The sequence below is a fragment of the Equus caballus genome, chromosome 11 (assembly GCF_041296265.1).
Source record: "Equus caballus isolate H_3958 breed thoroughbred chromosome 11, TB-T2T, whole genome shotgun sequence".
Lineage (NCBI taxonomy): Eukaryota > Metazoa > Chordata > Mammalia > Perissodactyla > Equidae > Equus > Equus caballus.
In genome coordinates, this window is record NC_091694.1 from 35,873,981 (window position 1) to 35,881,080 (window position 7,100).

Genomic DNA, 7,100 nt, shown 5'->3' on the forward strand with positions numbered 1-7,100 from the left:
AAATAGATAACGCACATACCTATGCCTTAACTTTAGCCTACTCTCAACCCATGTTTGCAGCAGCAGCAGCTCTTCCTGCCCGTGGGTCCTATCCCCACGCAGCAGTTCTGACTGCCCATGGGTCCTGTCCCCATGCTATTCCATACTATTCTCTAAATAAAACAGCACTACTGCCAGACCTTGAGAGTCCAAGAAATCTTTCTTTCGACTCCTCGGCTCACCGACCCCGCATCACTACCATGCTCCAAGCAGCTCTTGATTACAGCTCAACCCCAGGACTGCAGAGAAACCCACAGCTTAACCGAGAGTGAAATCCCAGTGCGACCTGTAACCTCATGGAGACTGTGGCCAGGCCAGGCCTGCGGGATGGAGGGTCAAAGTCACCCAGGGCCCAAGGTTGGGAAGCGGATTCCCTGAAGAGGACACATGACGCTGGGGAACAGCGGGGCCGAGGATCAAGCACCTCGTCCACCCAGACCCCACATGTGGAAACAGCTGTTCAAACCATAACAAAACCAGGTTGATTGCATCAGTCACTGAAGCAAAGTCGGCATCAATAGAGCTCGGAAAACCAGGCCTATCCCTCAAGATTGCCCCATGGGCAAGGTAAATATTCAGTAAGGTAAATATTTAGTCCTGGGAATGATGCTTGCTAATTCTGTGCTTTGCTATTATTTTTCCTTTTATTCGTTTGTCTGACAAACGATCTGTGTGGCCAGCCTTGGCTTGGCACTTCCACACTGATGGCTAAGATGTCATCCTCCAGTCCTCCCTCAGCGTGTCTTGGTGGGGGAGAGTGAGGGGAGCAGAGATTGGGGATGGCTTCACAACGGAGTCATTTTTCAGGTGGATTTTGGCTGCTACGTAGACCTCGTGAGAAGGATCACAAGAGGGTGAGGGGCAGCGGAGAGCATTCCAGGTCTCAGGAACAGCATGTGCCCCCAGCATCTCTAGCTAGCTTGGTGATTTCTACATCTGGTCTTCCCTGTAGGTGAAGACCCTCTAGAAGCTCTTGCAGGCCAGCAGCACTCGGTCGAGGGAAGCAGCAAGACCACAGGGTTTGTAGATCTGGCGGCCAACTGGCTGGCAAGGAGCCAGTTCCTTTACGTCTCTAAGCCTCAGTTTCCTTCAGAAAAATGGCAGAGCATGGTGATGATCAGAGGGTGAGCTTGAGTATCAAATTGTCTGGGTCCAAATCCTGCTCCTACTCTCCTTCTTGCTAGCCATGGGTCATATGTATTTCATTTCCTCATCTGAGAAAATAGAAATGCCTATCTCAGAAACTTGTTCTAAAGATTAAGTGGGGGGCCGCCGGGTGGCGCAGCGATTAAGCGCGCACATTCTGCTTCTGCGCGGCTCGGGTTCTCCGGTTCGGATCCCGGGTGCGGACATGGCACCGCTTGGCAAAAGCCATGCTGTGGTAGGTGTCCCACGTATAAAGTAGAGGAAGATGGGCATGGATGTTAGCTCAGGGCTAATCTTCCTCAAAAAAAAAAAAAAAAAAAAAAAGATTAACTGGGATATAAAGTATGTCAAATAGTTTTACCTGAGTAAATATTAACTGCTATTATGTTAGTACAATGGTGCACTTTATAACGTTTTGGTCAACGCCGGACGACATATATGACAGCGGTCCTGTAAGATTAGTACCATATAGGGGCCGGCCCCATGGCCGAGTGCTTAAGTTTGGGCGCTCCGCTTCGGTGGCCCAGGGTTTCGCCTGTTTGGATCCTGAGCACGGACATGGCACATTCCTCAAACCATGAGGAGGCGGTGTTCCACATAGCAGAACCAGAAGGACCTACAACTAGAATATATAACTACGTACGTACTGGGGGACTTTGGGGAGAAGAAGAAAAAGTAAAATGTTAAAAATTTTTTAAAAGATTAGTACCATATGGCCTAGGTGTGTAGTAGGCTTTACCATCTAGGTTTGTGCAAGTGCACTCCCTGATGTTTGCACAACAACAAAATCATCTGACACATTTCTCAGAACGTATCCCGTCCTTAAGCGATGCATGACTATATACTGTTATTTGTGTGGAGTCAGGACCAGTAGTGCCCACCCCAGGCTTCTTAATCCAGGATTGATTGAGAGCCTACTATGTGCCCGGGGCTATGTGGGCTCAGCTATGCCACAGTCCTGCAGGCTGGCTTCCCCAAAAAGTTAACGGAGTAGTGCCCAGGCTGTTTCTTAAGAAGTGCCTCCAGGACTAACACCTGTGGAATGGAGCGGACAGAAGCAAGACGGGGAAGAAGGAGAAGTGGAACTGCCACACAGGCCCAGCGGTAACCTCGTGGCCCCATCAGGAGCTCTCTGGAGCTGCAATGTCCCTTTGGAGTCACCCTGAATGGAGCCAGCCCTTTATACCCCCCGCGTTGATGAGTTATTGGCTGAGGGCCACCCGGGAAAGAAATGTGGCCTTGAGCAAAGAGGCTTCTCCCTGGAGAGGCGAACAGCTGAAGGCGTCTGCCCTGTGACAGCACTCCCAGGTGGCACAGGCCGTTCCTTGAAGGGGGCTCTGAGCTGTGCATCCCAGCCCCCACTCCAAGCAGTAAATAAAACAGAGGAGAATCCCTGCCATCCCGAAGAGGCTGTTCCAGTGGGACCTTAGGTTCCAAAGTTTGCTGTCAGGATTAAGTGAGATAATGGGTGTAAAGTACCTTGCCAATGACCTGGCATAACAGAGTAAGCTTGAAAACAACAATAGCTAAAGGTAGTAAAAAGATCAGGGAGATTCCAGGTGAAAGAACAGAGGGGACTCAGCTGCCTGCTGGTGTCTGGATCCTGCTCCTCCTGCACTCCAGGCCATGACATGGACAGGTGCTCCAGCCCTGATGGAGTCCTGCACCTCTTGAGTCTCTCCTCAGTTTGTAAATAAAACCCTAGCATCTCAGGCCCCTTCTCACCTCACCTGGTCCCATCCATCCTTCAATGCTCTCTCTGTCCAAAAGAATCATAATGATAACCACAAATTATTGTACACAGCCTCTTGGCTGGGCATTTTCTTTCATCTTTACAGTAATCCCGTGAGGTAAATGCTGTCATCATCCTCATTTTGCACATGAGGAAACTGAGACTCAGAAAGGTAAATTAAATTACCAAAGGCACCTCACTAGCTAGTGAGAAGTGGAAGGGGACTCAGACCCAGGTCTGTGTGGCTCTGGGGCCCATGCTCCAAGGGCGTCTGTGCCCATCTCATGGCCTGAATTTCGTAGACCTGGTCCTACTGTGCCCTGTATCTGCCCTTTGGTCAGGAGTCTTGGGGGAAGGGCACAGACTGATTTTTTTTCTCCCTGATTCCTCAGTCCCTGGCACAGAGGAAATAATAGTGTTTGTTGAAAGACTAAATCTTGTTCCAGAATGTACCCATATCCCTCCCCTGTCCCCTGTCCCTCTCCTCCCAGGCCTAGTAGCGGCCGACAGTTGGAACAAGAAGTGCCTTCCTATGTGTCCAGCCTTAACTGGGCTAGGGCTCTGAGGAAGGAACTGACTTGTGACTTGTCTGTCCTGTAGCTCTCCTCCAAAGGAAGCCCCTCCCTGGCCCTGGGACAAATCCTTAGTCCCTAGAGGAGATAACGCTTTTGTCCCTATTCAGATAAACAAGCAGAGCCACTAGATGTGTGTAATGCAAGGTGCAGGAGCAGCGCCCCACCCACAGAGATAGGCCTGGCCGTCCTCCAAAGGTCATCGGCAGGAGCCTGGGGACAGCCAGGCCCAGTTAGATGGATGGGCCAAACTTAGCCCAGTTTGCAGGTGGATAAACTGAGGCCCGGAGCAGGGAAGCCATGCCTCCACGCCTGCAAGGCCACCAGCTTCCCTGCCTCTTCCCACCCACAACCCACCCAGAAGCACAGAGCCTCGGGGTCACAACACACGGGGGCACCGTTCACAATGTGGTCTCTGAATAGGCGCCCCCTGGAGTTTTGTGATGCAGCAGCCTTTACACGTGTATGTGCACACGTGCACGCTCCACCACCACCACCCATGACCCTGGGCTCCTACAGACTCTTCTCCACCACACGCTCCCCCGCCCGCATGCTGTCAGATCAGAGCCACAGGAAACAGGGCCAGCAAGTGTGCAAACCAAGAGCCAAGATGGGGAAGTTTATTTTCCAAGAATCATCTAAACACTTGGGGAGTATTTTTGGCCCCTGACTCCCACCCGGATGCGAAATCTAAACAGGGGGCCAGAGAGACGGCTGCCGGGGGATGTAGAGCAGCCAGCAGAGACAGGGTGGGACAAGGAACTGAAGACCCCACCCTGCCCCTGGTCCAGAGGTCTGTCTTCCTTGGATGACAGCCAAAGGAGAAAGCTGGCTGTGGGTGCTGAGGAGATGCAGAGAAGTGACCCCAGGTTCTGACAGGTCCCCTCACCCCTCTCTGCCTCAGCATCCTCATCCGTGCAATGGGAGACATAATTCCACCCTTAGAGGATTACAGTGAGGCCCGTGGCTGGCACCCAGTATTCATTCAACAGATTTGCATTACGGTCTTTGCTGGAGCCTGTGACCTCAGAGACGGCAGGTGGTGGCCAAAACCACCAGCCATTGAGCCTTCCCTGGGCCTGGCCAGCTGCAGTGAAGTGTGTGTGTGCGCATGTGTGTGGACACGTTACACACGCAGTGCAGTGACCCAACAGGCATCAGAAGTGGATGAAAGCAGGGCCGGGGGCGGGGTGGGGGCCGGGCCGTCTTTGTGAATAAGAGGTGCTGTTGGTAGCTGCCCTCACCTCTGAGAGAGTTGCATCAGGAGCCGCATCAGGAACCAGGCAGGGCTGCACAGAAGGAACCTGGAGGACCTTCTCCAGAGCGGGGTCTGCGGAGGGTGGCGCGGCAGCATTCAGAAAAGGAGGCGCTCAAGAGCACAAACGCAGCGAGAGGGAACGCCGGGCAGTCTCAGCCTCCGGGGCACGGGCGCCAGTTCCAGGGGAGTTGGCTGTCCACTCCTCGGGTGACTGGCCAGGAGTGACCTTGCTATGAGCGCTGGCTGGCAGCACCTGCTCTGGCCTCCAGGCACAGGGAGGGAGGGCGCAACACAGGGAGGAGACCTGAGCCCTGGGCCCTGGACAAGCTGTGCCCATTCTGGCCCCACTGGCTGCATTTATTCTTGTAGGGTCACAGGGACAGGCGAGGGTCTGTGCCTTCTGCCTAGGGTTAGAGAGGCCAAGCCTCCCCTAGTCTTTTGCAAAGAGCTGGGACGTCTTGGTTCTGCAGCCATGTGCAGCCATGGCTTTCACTGAACGTTGCCTTGAGGGCAGGGATGAGGGTGGGGGGTGAGGGGATGTAAATGGGGAGGAGGGGCAGTTCAGACTTCTGAGAGCCCTGAAGGGGGGCCGTGTGGAACCAAAGAAAACAGATTCACTGTCCACAGCTACTTGCTGATACAGGCTGCCTGCTGTTGCCATGGTGACAGCAATACCAATCTCCACCCAGCCCCAAGGCTGTGTGGTCACCAGTGAAGGGAGAACGGTGCTTATTCTTGATGACAAAGGAGAAGAGGGAGAAGGAGGCTGGTATGGAGGGGCAGCCCTTCGCCCTCTCCTCAGGCTTAGCTAGGTGTAGTCAGGGACTCAGAGGGTATCAGGGTGAGAGAAAGCTCAGAGGTCACCTCCAACCAGCTCCCCTCCCCAGACCAACAGCGAGCCAGGGCTTCTAGCACTGCCACCTAGCTCACACATCTTCTGGTGGGGAAGCTCACCACCTCCAGAGAGTGGACACCAACTGACCTGGCCCTGGCCCCTGGGGGCCCCTTTCTACCCAACAAGGCCCCATCCCATCCCCTTCCTCCTTCTCAAGGCTCACGCTCTTCCAAAATCCAGTCCTGCCCTGTGTGATGAGGAGAGCCCGGGGCCCTTCAGTCCCTACCTCCAGGGCTGGGCCTGGCTGGGGACCTACCAGTGGGGCCCTTTTTCCCTTCTTGATTTTCTGGACCCCCCCCCCCACACACACACACACACCCCCTCACAGTCTCACTCCCTCCTTGGGCCCCAGAGAGGAAAAACCATTAGAGACACAATCCTGGGTCTGGGGGGGATGTTCCAAGTGCAAGGGCCTGAGACCCCAGGATTCACCCCTGACTCCTCTTCCTCTCACATCCCATTTCTGACCCATCACCTCTGGACCACTGCAGCCCCCTAAGTGCTCCTCCTGCTCCTCACCCCTGCAGCCTCTGCTCCACAACACAACGACCCTCTGGAGGCTCCCAGGCTCTCATACTCAAAATCAGCGTCATAATATCCTACCATGAGGCCCCCATCCCCACACACTCAGCCTCTCCCGTCCCGCTTCCCCTCCCTTCGGCCCCCCTCACTGTCTCCTCTCTCATTTGCTCTCTCCCTCCCTCACTCCACTCCTCGTGGCCTCCCTGCTGTTCCTCCCACAGGACGGGGCCCTCCCCTCCACGCCGGAACACTTGCTGGCCTCCAGATGGCCTCCTCCCTGGCCTCCTCCAAGCCTTCTGGCTGTCCCTTCCCTTGAGGCCTGCCCTGACCCCCTTCCCTTCCTGATTTAGCTTTCTCCCCAGCACTCACTGCCTCCTGATACGTGGTACCAGTCTGTCTGTTTTGTTTATAGCATCTCCCCACTAGACTGGGAGCTCCAGGAGGACATGTATTTCGTCTGTTTTATCCCCTGCCACATCCCCAGTGCCTACAACACAGACACTCAAGAAATACTTGAGCAGATAAATGAAGCCCCTGTCATTCGCCTTGCCTCGGCTGTCCCCACACGTGACCCGCGCTCTCCACACCTAAGGCGAAGGAGGCAGTGCCGGCTGCGGTCTCAGCTGGCTCTGCCACAGCCTCCCTGTGTGGCCTCCAACAGCCTCCTCTCCTTTCTGAACCTCAGCTTCCCCCTTTATGTAAGGAAGACGCTGCACGGGAACTTCTCTGGCTTTCGCTGGATTGGAACTCCAAGGTGCCTTCTGCATCTCTCCAAGTGAAGTGTAGACAGGGAGTTCACAAAGGTGGGGGCAGGTGTCCGGTGGTCCCTGTTCGGAGGAAATCTCCAGGCCTTAAGTCCCCTACCCTGGAGCAGGGGTGGGTTGAGGGGAACAGGGCAGGGGTAGTTGTGGGAACTAAAAACAGACTCAAGAAAGG